Genomic DNA, 20,596 nt, shown 5'->3' on the forward strand with positions numbered 1-20,596 from the left:
GGGGCTGAAGAATCCCAGGAGGCACAGAGGTGAGGATGGGGTGGGGTGCATAGGGATTGGGAGACAGGATTAAATTGCTGGGAAAGAGACTGGGGTGGGAGTTGAACTTCAGCAGCAGGAGCTAGAATCAATTTTACCCAGTAGATTCAGGAGAGATCAAAAATCAAGACAGACCAAAAAAAGTCTTTAAAATATCATGACTTTTGATCTCTTAATGCTGTATTGCTTTTCAGTATCTAGAAAGGGAAGTGAAAGTATTGGAATGCTGTTGCCAATTGAAGGTAGCAAAGAATGGAGGAGTCTTTTTTCCTTTAGCTTACCACCCCCACTCAAAACCTGAAAAACATGGTAGTGTCTCTTAATACCACCTTAGCTGTCACCAAAGTAAGACTGTGTTAATACCAATTTAGCTTAAGTTAACATAAAACAAGTGGCCAGAGGTAGTTGTATACAGTGTTATATTCACTTTAATTATACGTGTTTCTAAACTACTTTAGGTCAACTAGTATAACTAGTTTATAGGTGCATTTATACTTCTGTCTGGCTAAGGACCGAGTAAGGTATCTAGAGCATAGGCCAGTTGTCATACCTAAGTGTTAGCTTTTCTGTGAAAATAGTTGATACCCAAGATTGCCAGCTGTAGAAGATTCCCTGTGGCTTACCCAGAAATCCATGCCTATTTACTAAGCAAAGGTCTTGTCTACACAAACAATTAATGTGTGGCAAGCTGGGGTGTAAATATACCCCACCCTAGCCTGATACCAGTATCTGTGTGGACCCTACTGCCGTACACTAAAATTCCTAGCATGCTTTGATCTACCCTTCTTTGAAATGGGGAGTATGTCAAAGCACACTAAGGAACTTCTAGTGTGCAGCAGGCTACTAGGGGGTAAAGTTACTACAAGCCCTTAGTGCAGAATAGAGTTCTAACTTTCCCCATACTTTTAGAGGGCAAATGCACACCCAAAACATAAGTAGTTGGTGGGAAGAACATGAACATGAAAAGTAACCTCTAAGTATCATGGATGTCTAGGCCCTGTGGAGATTAGCCTATATTCAAGCAATCTAAGGAAAGCTTAACTTCTACATCTGCCTGTGCAACTTCACAGCTTACACAATCCCTTATTACTGGATTTCAACCTTAATTTAAAGTGGATAATTGCTTAATCATCAGTATAATCCCTCTGCTACCAGAGCCAAAATGGAGCATTACCTGATCTAAGTTCTAGCTGAAATACTTGTACAATGTTGGAGGAAAATTCCAATATTAAAGTAGTGTGCAGAAGAGCTGTGTTTCTGAAAATGCTTTTAAGCAGTTTGAAGAAACACCATTGTTTTTCTTTCCATGTACATGAGTTAGGTATATTGGAATCATACAAAACTAGACAGTTAGGTATTAGTTTAGCACCGCAAGAAATGGCTGTTCTATATTACCTCTGTGTTTCCCCATTGTGCTCAAAGACATCTCTAATGGCCATGTCATGCTACCATCAGGGTCATGAAAACTCTCTACAGTTTCTCCTTGGTCATTAATTTCTAAGAATAAGTCATGTTTATGTAGAAAGATGCTATAGAGTGATACTGGCAGAACCTGTAAAAATGTAAGACGGCATTGGTTATTTCAGAACATGTTCCATTAAAGGAAAATTGGTATTACTATAAGGGGGATTATGTAGGTACAGATGTAACAGTGCAGATCTGGCACTTGCCAGATAACTTTACTGTTGTGGGCAGATGCAAATAAACCAACAGCTAAAGCACACTGATAACTTTCACTCAACTGTTTCTGCCACAGCCGGATGTCTGATAGCTCTATGGTAAGTAACAGGTTGGTAACTCCTGAAATACAGTCACTGCTTTAGCATCTCAGGAAAGGGTGGGCATTAGTGGGGCTTATTATAAACTGGCAAAAAGGACTTACTTTATAATGTGTGAGAGACTGGGGTCCCGGGGGAGCCACACTGAGATTACTCAATTAGGGCAAACTACAAATAATGGGACAGACAATCCCCAAAGCTGATGGGTATTCCAATACTTAGATTTACCAAGCCAGCACAGAACAGCTTCTATAATACCTTTCTGGATCCCCAGAAAACACAGTTCCCTTTAGCAACCCAGCCTTGGGCTTCCACCTAGACTCACAAATCACATATGATGATTACTGAAAATCTTATTAAGCATATAAGAAAGTTCTACCAATCCCAAAGGATTGGACACATTACCTCCCAAGTTAATGAATATTTCAAATCTTACCCAAATACACGCTTACAGACAATTCTTACTAACTAAACTAAAATGTATTAAAAATATATATAGGTTAAAAGATCATGCACAAGAATATAGTTTTGAGATTAGCTTCATAGTAGGGACGGTGAGCTTTGTAGTTGCAAAGAGTTGTTTCACAATTAATCCATAGGTTGTAGTCCAATGTTCATATCCAGGTGGGACTGGATATCTCAAGCTTACCCTGCATAAAGCATTAAGCAGATCTGAGATGAAAGGATCAGGTCTCAAGAGTCTTTTTATAGTGTTTTCTGGCAGCCTCTTATCTTATACAGTCCTGGGTGAACAATAGGCTTTTGAAAGTATCCTTCTATTTCCTAAACATCACCAGTAATTACTACATGGATTAACATAAGGAAATTTATCCATTAAGCAGTTTATTAAAAATTTTAAAGAGACATAGACAATGACGTTTCACTCAAGATTCATCTAAATGTTGAATATTCCCTTTTGATCATTGAATCAATAGCTATAGTAATAAACAGGAACTGTCTGTTTACATGGCTAATATCTAACAAAACAGAAGTAAAGATACTATTAGTATCACCTTTAATTCTCTAACAATACAGGTTTGCATTTCAAAGTTCTAGCCCATCTAACATGGAATTGCCCTAATTACCATTTACATAGTTCCCAACATGTCTCTAAAGGTTGAACCTGGGTCATTTAGCCTGCGAGCTGCTTAACCCTTTTTTCAGAGTAACAGAGTAACCCTTTTTGGCCATCTGTCACAATGTGGACTTGCTAAAGCAGAGTTGAAATCACTTACCGATCCGAATCAAAATTATGTATCAAGTACTACGAAAGAAATGAGGAGCTGAAATTTCCCTAAGCAATTTACTTAATCTCAGCCAACTGCAGGGTGATAATTTTACTCTGTGGGAGAAAAATGAAGTCTTAGCACTGACTTTCTGTACATGCAGGCAAATAACGGTGCTCCAATAGCAAAATCCCAGCTGGGCATCATAGTTTAAGGCTTCTTCAATTGCCTTAGAATAGAAGTAATCAAAATGCAGGAGGTAGCATACTTAGACTATAAGTGCTTTCGGGTGGGGACAATGTTTGTATGGCAACTCAGACAATGGGGTCGTGGTCTATGATATCTTGTCTACACTAAGGGCTTGCTTCTGGAGTGGTGCACCTTCCTAGATCACACACAGCTTATACCAACAGTGCTTTTACCAACACCACTTATATCAATTCCCTGGCCAAGAAAGACACTGCCAACATCACTTCTTTGCTGGTAGAACTTACAGCAGCACAGCAAAGACCATTTAAAACAAAAGATAATAGCCCAAACCAACAGTTCTCCAGAAGTAGTTTTAAGTTCAGGTCAGGCCTGAGGTTTGAACACGCTACTGCAATGCTACTATTACACAATGTCAGATTTAATTCACCTTTGCAATAAATTTCTTCAGGGACAAAGTCCTAAAGCATTCAGAAAAGGAGCAAAAGAAACTAGGAAAGCAAGGAGTAGATATTCCCAGTCTGTATGTGCCTCTCTTTGATAGTCTGCTGTTACCTGGATAGCCAGGTAGGCTTCAGACCAGCACTAAATCCACTCAGCCAATGGCTGCCAAAAAAAGTGAATTCATATTTTTATATCCGTTTAGGTACAGCAGTCATTGAGGGACACAGTACAGATTGAAGTGACACTAGAGGAGGTTTTGGAATTAATTGAGAAACTGAACAGTAACAAGTCATCGGGACCAGATTGCATTCACCCAAGAGTTCTGAAAGAACTCAAATGTGAAATTGCAGAACTATTAACTATGGTTTGTAATCTGTCCTTTAAATCAGCTACTGTACCCAATGACTGGAAGATAGCTAATGTAACACCAATATTTAAGAAGGGCTCTAGAGGTGATCCTGGCAATTACAGACCGGTAAGTCTAACGTCAGTACCGGGCAAATTAGTTGAAACAATAGTAAAGAATAAAATTGTCAGACACATAGAAGAACATAAATTGTTGCACAAAAGTCAACATGGTTTCTGTAAAGGGAGATCATGTCTTACTAATCTATTAGAGTTCTTTGAGGGGGTCAACAAACATGTGGATAAGGGGGATCCAGTGGAAATAGTGTACTTAGATTTTCAGAAAGCCTTTGACAAGGTCCCTCACCAAAGGCTCTTATGTAAATTAAGTTGTCATGGGATAAGAGGGAAGATCCTTTCATGGATTGAGAACTGGTTAAAAGACAGGGAACAAAGGGTAGGAATAAATGGAAAATTTTCAGAATGGAGAGGGGTAACTAGTGGTGTTCCCCAAGGGTCAGTCCTAGGACCAATCCTATTCAATCTATTCATAAATGATCTGGAGAAAGGGGTAAACAGCGAGGTGGCAAAGTTTGCAGATGCTACTAAACTGCTCAAGATAGTTAAGACTAAAGCAGACAGTGAAGAACTTCAAAAAGATCTCACAAAATTAAGTGATTGGGCAACAAAATGTCAAACTAAATTTAATATGGATAAATGTAAAGTAATGCACATTGGAAATAATAACCCCAATTATACATACAATATGATGGGGGCTAATTTAGCGACAACTAATCAGGAGAAAGATCTTGGAGTCATCATGGATAGTTCTCTGAAGACGTCTACGCAATGTGCAGCGGCAGTCAAAAAAGCAAACGGGATGTTAGAAATCATTAAAAAAAGGGATAGAGAATAAGACAGAGAATATCTTATTGCCCTTATATAAATCCATGGTACACCCACATCTTGAATATTGCGTACAGATGTGGTCCCCTCATCTCAAAAAAGATACACTGGCATTAGAAAAGGTTCAGAAAAGGGCAACTAAAATGATTAGGGGTTTGGAATGGGTCCCATATGAGGAGAGATTAAAGAGGCTAGGACTTTTCAGCTTGGAAAAGAGGAGACTAAGGGGGGATATGATAGAGGTATATAAAATCATGAGTGGTGTGGAGAAAGTGAATAAGGAAAAGTTATTTACTTGTTCCCATAATATAAGAACTAGGGGCCACCAAATGAAATTAATGGGTAGCAGGTTTAAAACAAATAAAAGGAAGTTCTTCTTCACTCAGCACACAGTCAACCTGTGGAACTCCTTGTCTGAGGAAGTTGTGAAGGCTAGGACTATAACAGGGTTTAAAAGAGAACTTGATAAATACATGGAGGTTAAGTCCATTAACGGCTATTAGCCAGGATAGGTAAGGAATGGTGTCCCTAGCCTCTGTTTGTCAGAGGGTGGAGATGGATGGCAGGAGAAAGATCACTAGATCATTACCTGTTAGGTTCACTCCTTCAGGGGCACCTGGCATTGGTCACTGTTGGTAGACAGGATACTGGGCTGGATGGACCTTTGGTCTGACCCAGTATGGCCGTTATTATGTTCTTAGTATATCAGTTGCTGTACAATTCACACAAGAGGATTTTCAAAATGTAGCGGAAGGGGCTTCACCAGAAGCAGCAAATCTGTTTGAACAAAGGGGATACTATTTATTGGCTATCCATCACAATGCTAATTGCATACAATTTACATAACTTAAATCTGTTCCTCAGAGCAGCACCATACAGTGGCTCCAGGCAGGGAAAACTACTTGCAGAACTCAACACATTCTTTGTAAAATGAGAACTCTGCTCTATCATGTTAAAATTAGCTCTGATGTTGTATGAGATGACCAAAATTCAAGACACACACATGCACGCACGCACACACACACAAACTTTTTAAAAAATGGAAAACCATGGTAAATTAAACTTATCTTAATTTGAAGAATGGGGTATTTGGCTAATAACGGTAATCACACAAATGTTCTCACTTTCTGAGGGCAACTTTAGGAAGTCCAGATGTGCAAATGTTTATAAGGAAGGATTATTTAACCAGGACAATTGCAATAAGGTTTGATGAAATTAGGAACCAAAGTACAGTAGCCGTATATGAGCAAGTATCTAGAAAAACTTTATACTGGGTGGAGTGGCTTTCCACCTCCACTTAAAGCATACTTCCATTTCAAAATTAACTAAACCTCAAGCATTGGCCTTCAAAAAAGTTAATTTTAAACATTTCCAATACTATCATTTTTAAATGGATAGTTTCAGCGAAAGCATTGGAAAATTATGTTTGGGACTAGAAATTAAATCAACAAATCAACAGCCTAACCTGATTTGCAATGTTTTAATTCCAGGAGGGAAAATTGAGGTTTTACATATGGTATAATTCTGCATGTGCTGGTTTCTGAGATTAATATGTAGTCTTCATTTGGAGACCATGCATGTGCCATGTACAGGCCACTGAGCAGAGTTCTGGCTATTCTTGTTACAGGGTCATAGGCCAGCAGACATCCAAGATGGTTAGTTTCTATGACCTTAACCAAAACAAGTCATTAAAAAATGAAAGGACTTAGCTAGATATTTTAAAAGAAATCTGGATTCAATGACTAACAGAAAATCGCCAGCAGTTGTTTTAACAGTTTAATTAAAAGCAGACCTTATACATAGTACCGCCATCTTAATATAAAAGACAAGCTTGCAACACTGTAAAGGAACAGACTGCTCTGTTCACTGTTTATTTCAATGAATCCCCAAGGTTGTATACCTGGCTGATCACAGCCCTCATGAAGTGAGAGAGAAGCCTCTCTGCTTCCTCTACAAGTCAGAGGAAAAAGTTTGGCAGTAAAGCCCCGAATCAGAACTCACTCTGAGGCATATCCTGCTTTGTCAAGCTGCTTGAAGCCTCTCCCTCAAGCCAGGCAAATCAGGAAACAGCATCACACCTGCTTGTCATGGCAAATAAAGATTTGACATTTCACTTCAAAATACCCCAGATAATTTAAGCAAGCTTCCTTTACTAAATGATCTGTATGACAAATTTAGATTGTTTTAACTGTAAACTCCACAAGGCAGGGGCTGCTTTTATGTTTATCTCTTGTGTGCTGCCAAGCCCTTTGTCAACATTTAAATAAGGAGGAGACTACACGATACTATAGGACTGCAGCACTGATGATTTAAGGACTATTAAATTCCATCACTTGATTTCCAATCTCTAAGAGGAATCTTCACACCCTAAAAAGCTCTGTGGATTCACTGCACCCTAATATTCCTCTGATTTAAATTACCAGTCATCAAGTTCTCACATCCTTACAGCCAAGGAAGACTGGATGAGACTCCGTTGAAAGTTCATTAACATTACTTCCATATGGCCAGGGAGGAAGCTACAGAGCAATGCAGCATGTTCATCACCTCCGGAGCTGAGCATATTGTCTCTACAGCTTGCTTAGTTCAAACCAGTCAAACAAGCAAGAGACCAAAACTAGAAATCAAACCCATTTCTTCCAGGTGGTAGTTCAGAGTACCACCTGCACCAAATGATGCTTTAAATATATTTAAATCACCCCTACAAATGGCTAAGGAGAGCATCTCACCTCATATCTGTGAGGTCCCCATTTTCTACTTGAATTAGGAAATAAATGGTCCTGTTACACGATATTTCTAGTCCAAGAACCTAAAAGGAATTCCATATACACTTGATTAACAAAAATACCCAATGATCAAATGCAACGGACAACGTCAAAGTCAGAAAGTGTTCCTGATCTAGCTTTTAAATGAAACTATCCACTTTCACTCATCCCATCAGTCCGTTTTCTGAAAGTGAAACTATTCTAAAACATTCAATATGTGACAGAAAGTAAAAACACAATATTTGCAGTCTTGTATCCCTGTTGGTCCCAGGCTACTAAAGAGACAGGGTGAGTGAAGGAATATGTTTTATTGGACCTACTTCTTTTGGGGAAAGAGAGAAGCACTCAGAGGGTGTATCTACACTGCAAAGAAAAATTCACAGCACCACATTTCAGAGCCTGGGTCAGCTGACCTGCGCTTGCAGGGCTTCAGCTGCAGGGCTAAAAATAGCAGTACATATGTTCCCACTTGGGCTGGAACCTGGACTCCAAAACTCTCTCCCCTCGCTGGGTTTCTGAGCCGTGAGGGAACACTTTTCACAAAATTCTCTCTCCATACCTGACCTCAGTACTCATCCTCAAAGGAAACCTGCACAACAACTTCAAAAAATGAGCCTGGGAGTGTAAATTCATAACTTTGCTAGACACTAAAAATCATGGCATGGAATGCCAAATGTTTTATAATTAATGTCACAAAATGTTAGTTTTTAATTAAAAGAAACATATGAAATTACTTTCTCCTCATTTAGCATCTTGGTCTCCCTCAAATACTTCTTACTGAATCATTTTAAGCACTACATGCCTATGAGTCATTAACACATTGGGCTAAAAACTGGGAGCAAGAAACTATATTCATAAGGCTAATTTTCTTAGAATAGTACTGCGATTTTCTGAGAATTTTCTTTTAGGAGAGAAGTTGAATAGCTCCAGTACCACATTCTTCCAAACTTCCTCCAAAGCTCAGAGGGGCATTCTGGAGGTGGAAGATGGGTGTCTAAGAAACTGACCAGTTGCTGTCAGTGAGGATGCATCTCAGTGACCTTTCACATGGGTTTAGCACCAGTGCAGCTCCACTAATGTTAGCAATGTTGGAAGCACTAACGTAGCTCAGGAAAAAGTGTTTTACCACTGCATCATTTAACGCTGCACTTACAGCAAAATAGAGACAAGGCCTCACCCTCTGCAGACATTTTAACAGTGCAGAAATTTTTTTAGTCCTCTGTACACTAATAATTAAAACAGTTTTCAGCACTCGTTCAAGGAGCAACCAGTGTAAATAACAGTTATTGTCTACAGTGGTTCAATTATTGGTGTAGATGGGAATGGAAGTTGTCCGTAACTGAAATGTTTGGAACTCTGAACAAAGCACAGTTCGGGCTCCAGATCCAACACTGAGACTCCAGGCCAGGCTTCAGCAGCAGCTTCCTTCCCTGGGCTGGACTGAGTTTACAAGCTTGTCCCCCTCAGGCTGGCAGCACCAGTGTCTTCACCTCCTAGCTGTAGGTGGCTGCCCTGTGCGTGGGGGTGGGGTGGAGACAGAGACCCCAGATGCACCTACCTTTAAGATGCAATTCAAGCACGGTACAGTATTTGCTTTTTTTTTTTTTTTTTGGGGGGGGGGGGGATCTCTGCTAATGCCTGATTGATTACTTCCAGTTTCACATGGTGTCCTGTTGACCAGTCAATCCGTAACTCTGGTGTTCATGTCTTTGAGGTTCTATTGCAGTTCTCTCCTTTTGAAATCAAGAACCACTCTTCTTTCAGTCACCATATGGATTTCAAACGAACAACAACTAGAAATACTCCAGATCTGAGTCTACAAGAAACTACGTAGTGTTATCAGTCTTTAATAACTTTGCATGTAAAACTCAGAAAACATTAACAGCAATTAAAACAGTATTTCTGCCCCTTATTCAGCATTGTTATACAAATGAGTCAGTCTTGGTTATCTCATTGGGAAAAAAAAAGATCACTCACCACATTCAAACACTTCCTGCTCTACTGAGTAATGAAATGAAATTGGTCACCACAGATCATCTACAGCTTCCCATCCACAGTGCCAATGTAAAGATTACCTTAAAAAAAAAAAAAAGAAAAAAGACTAGTTCAGAAGTGATTCTGTAAGTCAGATAAAATATACCATTGGAGTGAAGAACCTGGCATTATTTGTTCCCTTCCTCCTCCCCAAACACAAATTATTCTCTCCAGCATAAAGGTAAGAAACCCTATACCTTAACAAGGAGCTTAATAGAGCAGAGACAGAAAGAATGAATTATTTTTATAAGGGATCTTGTACTGAAATCTGAGTTTGACAAAGTGTAGGTTACTCAGGAAAACATATTTAAGAGTTATTTCAGGTCTCTGCTGGATCAGGGGAGAACAAGCATAAACACAGAGCTGGACTGCCTGGATTTGCCAGGGTAATGTGGTCCTGTCAGTTATCATTAAGGAAAGCATCAGTGAAGCACATACAATCTGTCCCAGCTCATAAAGGTTCTACAGTTGTAATCAGCTAGCAGAATGTGGGGTTGACAAAGAAAAGCAGGGTATCTGCATTTTCAGGTAGATTGCAATGGCTGGGCTAGTACGGGAAGGTAACCTTGCTTATAAAATTGTCAACGTTCTAAGCACTCACCTTGTGCAGTAACACATTCTTCAAGATGCATGTTCCAGTTCATTGCGCATGCACCTTGGGTCAGAGATTTGCTGTAGCAGTACCTGTTCAGCCCATCCTCATGCTCTGTAATGATGATATCTAGGGGTGCGCGAGCAAACCGCCTCCAGTTTTCTCTCCATCATAAAGTCCTGCAGAGGGCACTCCAAAGTGGAGGGGAAGGAGGGCGGGTAGTGTAGCACCTATAGGGACAAAACATCTCAAAGAACTCATTACTGCACAAGGTGAGTAGCCTCTCCTTTTTCTTTCAGTAGTGTTCCTGTGATAACTCTTGAGCAGTATCCCCAAAGGGAGGAGGGAGCTTCAGAACGTAGTCTAATACTGAAGACAGAACTGCATTGCTCACCACAGCATCTGATCTAAAGGCATGCACCATGACACAGTGCTTGAAAAAAGTATGTTCTGAAGCCCAAGTTGCTGGTTTGCAAATCTCGGTCACCGGAATATTCTTGAGTCACGCCATACAAGTACATTGAGACATTGTAGAATGGCCTAATACTCTAGAAGAAGGTTGAATGGTGGCAGAGTCGTAACATGAAATGATACAGCCAGAGAGCCATCTTTAAAGCCTTTGGGTAATGACTGTGGATCCTTTGGATCTGTCTGCTATTGAAACTGCAGTCTGGGAGACTTTTTGAATGGTTTGGTTCTGTCCAAATAGAAGGTCAGTGGTGGTTCTTGTTGTGTGCCGTTGTTGCCAAGAAGGTCAATGGCATTTTGGGATGTATAAGTAGGGGCATTGCCAGCAGATCGAGGGACATGATCGTTCCCCCTCTATTCGACATTGGTGAGGCCTCATCTGGAGTACTGTGTCCAATTTTGGGACCCACACTACAAGAAGGATGTGGAAAAATTGGAAAGAGTCCAGCGGAGGGCAACAAAAATTATTAGGGGACTGGAACACATGACTTATGAGGAGAGGCTGAGGGAACTGGGATTGTTTATTCTGCGGAAGAGAAGAATGAGGGGGGATTTGATAGCTGCTTTCAACTACCTGAAAGGGGGTTCCAAAGAGGATGGATCTAGACTGTTCTCAGTGGTAGCAGATGACAGAATGAGGAGTAATAGTCTCAAGGTGCAATGGGGGAGGTTTAGGTTGGATATTAGGAAAAACTTTTTCACTAGGAGGGTGGTAAAACACTGGAATGCGTTACCTAGAGAGGTGGTGGAATCTCCTTCCTTAGAAGTTTTTAAGGTGAGGCTTGACAAAGCCCTGGCTGGGATGATTGAGTTGGGGATTGGTCCTGCTTTGAGCAGGGGGTTGGACTAGATGACCTCGTGAGATCTCTTCCAACCCTGATATTCTATGATTCAAGGTATGGAAGGCAGCTTTTTGCCTAGTCTGATGTTTTGAAGAAAAAAACTGGGCGATGAATGGTCTGGTTAACATGAAACTCTGAAGACATCTGACCTTAGGAAAAAACTTAAGGGTATGCAGGGCCCTGATTAAAAGATACCCTACGTGCAGCTATTTGGGGCCTTCTCCTGGAGTATTTGTGTGGGCAAAACTTTCATTGGTTTTGATGGGCGTTTTATCCAAGTAGGATCAGGTCAGTCATTAGCCTCACTGTCACCAGCTCTCAACCTAGTAAAACATTAATACTGTACCGGTTTATACTGTATTGATTTAAGCACACCTTTTAGCAATGTTTCTCATGTCTAATTTCAGCTGAGAAACACATTTGTGGCACATTTTCTTGTACATGAGAACAACTAATGTGCTTTATTTGCTGCTACAACATGAATATAGAAAATGTATTGAAGAGAAGGTTACTCACCTTGTGCAGTAACTGAGGTTCTTCTAGATGGTTGTCCCTGTGAGTGCTCCGCTTGAGGTGTCGTGGTGCCCTGTGCTTCTAATTGGAGATTTGCAGGAGCAGTGCCCCAGTTGGCTGCGCACGGCAGCCGCTTCCCACCGCTCCGTGTGCACAGCCAACCATTCCCCAGTTCCTTCTCTACACCAGAGGATCGACGTGAAAGTCTGAAGTACAGGAGAGGAAGAGGAGTAGTGGAGCACCCACAGGGACAACCATCTTGAAGAACTTCAGTTACTGCACAAGGTGGGTGCTCCATTTTAGGTGGCTGTAAAGCAGTGCCCCTCAGTGGAGAGGAGGGGCTTCGGAGTTCATTTATTTACAGTGGAGAGCACAGAGAGTCCGAAGTGAGCATGTGCAGCTGACTGCTATTCTAGGGCATAGTATTTGGTGAAAGTATGGGGTGATGCCCAGGTAGCTGTTTTACAAATATCAGTGATGGGTACATCTTTGAGAAAGGCTATCAATGTGGACATAGCTCTAGTGGAGTGTGTGCAAAGTCCGGAAGGAGCTTGCACGTTGTATTTTTGGTAACATAATTGCGTACAGTTAGAGATCCATTTAGAAAGTCTCTGTTTGGAAATGGTTTGACTTTGTGACCATTCTGTTGTGGATACTAATAGTCTGGATGTTTTTCTGAATGTTTTTGTTCTCTCTGTGTAGAACGCCAGCGCTCTGCGGATATCCAGCATGTGTAGGGATGCCTCCCTGTTGTTGGCGTGTGGCTTGGGGAAGAATACAGGTAATTAAATGGGTTAGTTGAGATGGAAGGAGGAGGTGACCTTGGGTATGAATTTAGGATGTGGTCGTAGGACTACTTTGCCCTTGAGGAATGTGATATAAGGCGGGTGTGCCATTAGAGCACCCAACTCTCCCACCCTTCTTGTTCATGTGATCACTACTAAAAAGGCAACTTTCATGGATAAGTGAAAGAATGAGCAGGTCGCTAGCCGTTCAATGGGTTTGCTCATGAGGGCACGGAGAACAAGGTTCTACATAGGGGTCGGGTCCCTTAGTGTGGGTAAGTGTACTCTATATCCTTGCGAAAGTGCTTGGTCAGCGAATGGGTGAAGACAGTGAGTCTGTCCACCTTAGCATGAAAGGTAGTGATAGCTGATAAGTGCACTGTGAGTGAACTAGTGGAAAGGCCCGATTTTTTGAGAGGTCAATATGTAATCGAGGATTGTGCGTAGTGGGGCCAATTGTAGAGTAATTTGCTTGTCCTGGCACCAGATGGAGAATCGTTTCCACTTGTGCGCGTATGTTTTGTGTGTGGACAGTCGTCGGCAGTTTGGTAGAATGTCCTGCACTTCCTTGAAACAGCGTGTTTCAAGTTCTGTCATTCATGGATTATTCAAGCCTTGAGATGGAGTATTGGAATGTTGGGGTGACTGCGGCACCCTGCATCCTGTGTCAGCAGATGAGACACCGGGGAAAGGGTTCATGGTGGTCTCACAGCCATCTGGTCCAGGTATGGGAACCATGTTTGTCTGGGCCATGTTGGTGCAATTAGGATGACTCTGGATTTATCTTTCCTGATCTTGTGAAGGCTCAGTAAGGGGATTGTGGGGGGAAGGCATACAGAAGCGGGGCTTCCCATTTGATAAGGAAGGCGTCTCCCAGAGTTGTTCCCCAGTCCAGCTCGGGAACAGTATTGTGGGCATTTGGCATTGTGGGTCATTGAGGAAAATCCCCATTGTTTGAATATAATTTGCAGTATTCCTGGGTCCAGCTCCCAATCATGCATTTGTGAGAAGTTCCTGCTTAGGTCATCTGCTGTAGCATTCTGGCTTGCAGGTAGGTAGGATGCCGTGATATGTACATATTGTTGGATATGCTGCATTGCCAGAGGTGAACTGCTTCTCTACAGAGCAGGTAAGATCAGGCCCCTCCTTGGCCATTTATATAAAACACAGTCGCCAAGTTGTCCATGAGAATCTAGACAGTTTTGTTGCTCATAAGGGGGAGAAAGTGGTGGCAGGTGTTTCGGACTGCTCGTAGCTCCAGTAGATTTATGTGGAGATTAGACTCCGCTAGGGACCAGCAGTCCTGGATGGTGTTTTTGGACAAGCGTGCCCCCCCATCCCACCAGAGAAGCATCCGTGGTGATAGTTACCGATGGGGGTTCCCGTTGGAAGGGGACACCTGAGCAAACGTATGTTTGTTTTGTCCACCATGTGAGCGAGTGTTTCACTCTGTTGGGCATTGTAAGACATCTGTTGATGGAGTGTCTGTGAGGAATATAGACAGTGCATAGCCAGGTTTGTAGACATCTCATATGAAGCCTGGTATGTTTCACAACAAATGTTGTAGCTGACATGTGCCCTAGAAGTTGTAGGCACATTCTGGTGGACGTTTGTGGGCTGTCATACTGTTGTAATTAGGTTTGTTAAGGTAATAAACCATTGTTGGAGTAGCCGTGCTGATGCCGTGATACAGTCGAGGTGTGCCCCTATAAAGTCCAGTTGTTGGGTTGGAGTTAGGGTGTATTTCTGAAGGTTGATTTGTAACCTTAGGTTTGTAAACAGGGTTAAAGTGGTGTGAGTGGCATCAGCTGCCTCCTGGTATGCTGGTGCTTTGAATAGGCAGTTGTCTAGGTAGGGAAAGATTATCACACCCTGCCTGTGAAGGTGTGCTCCTGCAACGCTGAGAACTTTGGAAAATACCCTTGGGGCTGCGGATAGGCTGAAGGGGAGCACCCTGTACTGGTAGTGCAGGTAATGAACAGTGAATCAGAGGAACCTCCGGTGGATAGTGACGTGAAAGTGAGAATCCTGTAGGTCGAGGGCCAAGAGACAATCTCCTTTCTCCAATGCTGAAACTGTGTTTGCTAGGGTTAACAATCTTGAAGCGCTGTGTTCCCATGAACTTGTTTAGTTTGTGCAAGTCCAGAATGGGCCTCCATCCACCTGTTTTCTTCTGAGTAAGGAAGTAATGTGAATAAAATCCCGTATGAGCTGGTACAGGTTCCACAGCTCCTAATTGAAGAAAATGATTTATTTCCTGCTGTAGCAGGTGCTCGTGACATGGGTCCCTGAAAAGGGATGGGGAAGAGGGTGGGTAGGTGGAATGGAGACAAAGGGGATGGAATAGCTCATCTGTAGAATTTCCAGAATCCACTTGTCTGAGGTGATGGTTCTCCAAATGGGGTAAAAAGTTGTGAGGCGGTCCCTAAATGAGCTGGAAATTAAAAGTGACTCTGGAATTGGAGAATGTGGGGCTCTCGTGTTCTCGACCAACACTTCAAAACATTTGTCTGGAAGTGTATGGTTGAGATGTATACGACTGTTCTTGTATTAGTCGGCATCTCGTCTGGTGCTGCTTGCGGTGTTGGTCATAATTTCTTTGAGGCTGGCTGTATGCGGCAGTCTGGAATCGCTGGTTATAGAACATGCCCTGTTTCTTTTTGTTCGCAGGGACATATATTCCCAGTGTCTTTAACGTTGCATGTATCCTTCAAGGTGTGTAAGCATACATCTGTGCTCTCTGCGAACAATTTTTGGTCTTTGAAAGGTAAGTCCTCTACGGTAGCCTGAACTTCCCTGGGGAAGCCAGTGAGATAGACCCAGGAAGCCCTCTGCATGACGACAGATGTGGCGATTGATTGGGCTGAAATAAGAGGAATATCTAGAGTTGTTAAGGGGACTGCTGTCATTCTGACTGAAGCCAAAGGTGGTAGAGAAGGAACTGAGGAACGGTTGGCTGCGCACCTGTGGTAACTGCTGGGAGTGGGCTCCGATTAGAAGTGCAGGGTGCCAAGACGCCTAAAGTGGAGCACCCACAGGGACAGTCCTTGAAGAAGAAAGTTAAATTACTTCTCAGCAAACATACACATTACTGAACTTAAAAGTAAAAATAAACGAGGACCTACATGAATGGCTCTGGATCAATAGGCGACGGCAAAAGGTAAATACCAATAATGTTTGAAATGGCAGCAAGAAAGTTACCTCTGCCAGTTGAGTTAAAGGGTTCTCCTTTGTTATTTACATACAGAATCGGGGAAAAAACATCTTAACTTTTGAGGTCAAATCAAGTTTTATAAATATGTCATATTACATTCAGCCTCTACATTATTTTCAGTCTTTACAGTGGCACAAAGGTTGACATTTACATATTTCCAAATGTCCGTACTTTCAGTTTCTGTTTGTGCAGAAAAGCTTTTCCCTTAATTACATTTGGTTTCAGTTTAGCTAGCAAATGCAGAGAGTATTTTCGTCATTTGGACTTGTTAATTCAAAGTTGAGAAACTGGGAGTTGAAAGAGCAGAAAAACTTTTGTTTTTCTTTTCCAATCTATGAATAAAAAACAGGTGGGAGAGGATATGATTTGCTAGTTCTAAAAAAACTTGAAGTTCATGGAGCGAGATTTTCAACAATATTTAGGCACCAAAAGATGCAGATAATTGACTAGTGGGATTTTCAAATGAAGGTTAGGCAGCTAACTCCCACTAATTTCAAATGGAAGAAATTTTTCCTAATGCCTACATATCAATACTAGGAGTCTAGGTAGCAAGCAAGAGGAATTGGACTTTTTCATGGATGAGAAAAAATTTTATATAGTCGGCATTACTGAAACCTGGTGGGATGATTGGAATGCAAAATCTCTGGTTATAACCTGTTTAGGAAGGACAGAGTGGGTAAAGAGGTGGGCATGGCACTCTACATTTAGAGTTTGAGCATTATTGATAACTCAGAACTGCAGGATCTTGAATGGGTAAGGTTCAGAGTGCTAACTGCAAACCCATGATGTACTGGTCGGGGGGATCTATTAAGATAACCAAATCTAACCAGAGAACAGAATGAGTTACTCCTTAAGCACCTAAACATGTAGTGACTTGATTACAGTGTATATGTACCTTCACAGGGAGAAAATACCAGATACTAAAAGGCTCTTTAATCTAGAGGAGAAAGGCGTAACAAGAACCAATAACTGGAAACTGAAGTCAGATAAATTCAAGTTAGACACAAATTTTCAAGAGTGAGCTTGAATAATCACTGGAACAAACTATCATGGCAAGTGGTGGATTCTCCATCTTTGATGTCTTTCAAATCAAGACTACCAGCCTTTCTGGAAGTTATGCTTTAGTCAAACAAGTTATTGGGCTCAATATGGGGTAACTTGGTGATAATTAAGGACCTGAGAAATACAGGAAGTCAGACTAGATGATCTGATGGTCCCTTCTGGTCTTAAACTCTATGAATTCATGAGCCTGCTTAAACTCTTTTGAAAATTCCATTGGGCACCCATCTGCATCTTTAGAGACCTAAAAACCTTTGAAAATCTGGCCCCTGGTGACCAGAATCAGTCTGTCAATTCACTAACTATACTTAATAGTTCCTTTGTTTAATAAATCAGGTAGTTTTAAATGCAAAACGTGTTTACATAAATTTTTTTTCTTATGTATCCAGCACATTTAATGTAGTTTTATTAGCTCAATTTTTTGTACATTTAATTGAATTCCAATTTCTGTCCAAATGCATCTTGACACACATCACGAGTAAACAAACATTATCTAGTGCGACAGGGTTGGGCCGGATGGCTACAGGAGAGTAATAGAAAGCAGATACATCAGCCCCAGGTTAAGTAGGTCCCTTTTCCCTGGGTAAGGTAACAGGGAAGGTTCCAGAACAATCAGGAACCTTTTGGAGATAATTAAGACAGACAGGCTGATTAGAACACCTGCAGCCAATCAAGAAGCTGCTAGAATCAATTAAGGCAGGCTAATCAGGGCACCTGGGTTTAAAAAGGAGCTCACTTCAGTTTGTGGTGCGCATGTAAGGAGCTGGGAACAAGAGGTGCTAGGAGTTGAGAGTGAGAACGCATACCGTTGGAGGACTGAGGAGTAGAAGCATTATCAGACACTAGGAGGAAGGTCCTATGGTGAGGATAAAGAAGGTGTTGGGAGGAGGCCATGGAGAAGTAGCCCAGGGAGTTGTAGCTTTCGCACAGCTGTTCCAGGAGGCACTCTAGACAGCTGCATTCCACAAGGCCCTGGGCTGGAACCCAGAGTAGAGGGCAGGCCGGCTTCCCCCCAAACCTCCCAACTCCTGGTCAGACACAGGAGGAGTTGACCTGGACCGTGGGTTCACAAAAACGGCCAAACTGAGGGCTGCCATGAAGCTCCAAGGCGAGCAAATCCGCCAATAAGCGCAAGACCCACCAAGGTAGAGGAGGAACTTTGTCACACTAGTAAACAAGAAACATGTCACTCACAATTCTCTAACATAAAACATTTAAAAATTAAGAATTGGAATAGATTTATTTTATGCTATATAATTACTTAAATGTATATAGATAAGTGTCCTCCTGTTTAGCAATAAGATGTACAAAATTAAGTACAAAGGCCCTATTTGGTTTCAAATCAACATTTTTTAATAGTTATACCAACCAGTGAAAATGAACTTATCTTCAGGAAAAATAACTAAAAAGTACAAATGCAAAATAAGGCTAAAATCAAATATTTAAATTAAGGTTTTCTCCTTGCTGATTTAAGTCATGATTAAAATTGGTGCTTTAAATCACTGATTTAAAATCAAACCACCCAGGCTTTAATAATCCACCCTTTACACTTTTTCAATGGTTCTCTCATCTATAATTTAAAAGTTTGACTAGTATTTTGTCATAAAAATTAAAAACAGCAAATTAGCATTTAAGGTTTAATAAATTTTAAAGGGCAGCAGATTTTTAAATAATTTAACTTTTATGTCCTTTAATGGTTTAAGAGGTACACTGTTTAAAAACAGGATTTAAAATGTCAGTTTCTTTAATCATGATACTAACAGAATATTAAAACCAGATAATTTTAAATACTCCAATCCCTTGTTGTTTTTGCTGTTTGTTTACTTTTTCCATTTTATCATCAATTTGGACAGTGACAAAATCTCAATGTTATAATGTTTAAAGTACAACCATTACCAAAGAAAATGTTTAATTTGTTAAAAACTTTCCACTGAAATTTTTTAAGAAAACAATCCATGAAAACATTTCTTCTGATTTCATGTTTCGTAGAATCATGTTCTTCCAAAACCTAAATTTTGGGCCACCTTTCAGTTGAACGTGTCCCTTACAAATTCAAAGCACCCTTAATCCAAATGCTGGTGCTAGAAAATAATGTACTGAAATAAGCCTTTTCTTAACAAGCCTTTTCTTAACTTCTTAGGAGTCAAGGAATTTTTCTTTTGTTTTATAAATAAATAGCAGCTAGCTTTTAAGTAGCGTTTTTCATCATTAGATCTCACAGTGCTTTACACTTCACCTCCCTGTTCCTTGTAACCTCCATCTTACAGATAAGAAAACAAAGGAACAGAAAAGTGACTTGGCCAGTGTCAGCCAGGATGACAGTACCAGAGGTGGGAACAGAACCCAAGTCTCCAGAATCCTAATCCAATACTCGGTCCACTAAGCCACTTGGAGTGCTTATATTGTTAATCAAACTAGGAGCCAAAATAAAAAATAACTTTCTACTGATGGTGTGCATATATATACCAAAGTAAATATTTCTTGTCTCATAAATTATGCCTTGGGGAATTCTGCACCACTGTGCAATGCAGAGTTTTGCAGAAATTAATGTTGTGCATGCAGAATTTCCTTTCCCCCCACAGAAATGGGCTACAGTGCTGCTGGCTGCCACTAGGGGCTGCTGGACCCAGTATCACTCAGCTCCCCCATAGAAGACATGGCCAGGGGAAAGGGGAGAGAGCTAGAGGGTTCCTGGCAGCTTCAGTTCCCAGCATGCCCTGAAGGAAGGAGGCAGTGGTGTACAGGAAACTCCACACAAGCACGGGACTGAGCATCAGGCTGTTTTTCCCTCTGGATCCCTGAGCTCTGAGGGGCAGACGGGGGGTGGGTGTCTGGGCTGGGGGGCCCTATGACTGGGCTCTGGGGGGAAAGGGGTGTGGGTATCTGGGCAATGGAGGGCCCTACAGCTTGCTCTGGGGGGAGGGGTTGTGAGTATCTGGCAAGGGGGGGCCCCATGGTTGGGCTCTAGGGGAGGAGGGGTTGTAGATGTCTGGACCCTTGCCTGGGCTCTGGTGGGGCGGAGGGGGGGACAGAGAAACAGGAACTGGGTTGTCATAGGGGTTTCTTTAACTCTCTCCTCCTGGGGGAATTTGTGTGTGTGTGTCTGTATTGTTACAGACATACTTACTGACAAGTATTTTGGTAATTTATTTCAAAATAATTGAAACTGGCGTGATTGTGTACTGTTATTTTGACAAATAAAATTTGCAAAATTTTAAAATATTGTTTGCAGAATTTTAATGTTTTGGAACAGAATTGTTTATTTTTTGGCACAGAATTCCCCCATGAGTAATAAATCTTAATTTGTGCTTAAAAGGAGGCTATATTTTGCCAAGTAGCTTCCTTATAAAGAGGTCTTGTTGAGCATTAAATGAACACAACA

At 41.4% G+C, this 20,596-nt stretch overlaps 1 pseudogene; it reads right to left on the reverse strand.

Moving 5' to 3' along the window:
* Positions 1 to 1,396: 1,396 nt before the first annotated feature.
* On the reverse strand, positions 1,397 to 16,939 carry LOC144278625 (adipocyte plasma membrane-associated protein-like; annotated as a pseudogene).
* Positions 16,940 to 20,596: the final 3,657 nt, after the last annotated feature.

Source organism: Eretmochelys imbricata, chromosome 1, assembly GCF_965152235.1.
Source record: "Eretmochelys imbricata isolate rEreImb1 chromosome 1, rEreImb1.hap1, whole genome shotgun sequence".
Lineage (NCBI taxonomy): Eukaryota > Metazoa > Chordata > Testudines > Cheloniidae > Eretmochelys > Eretmochelys imbricata.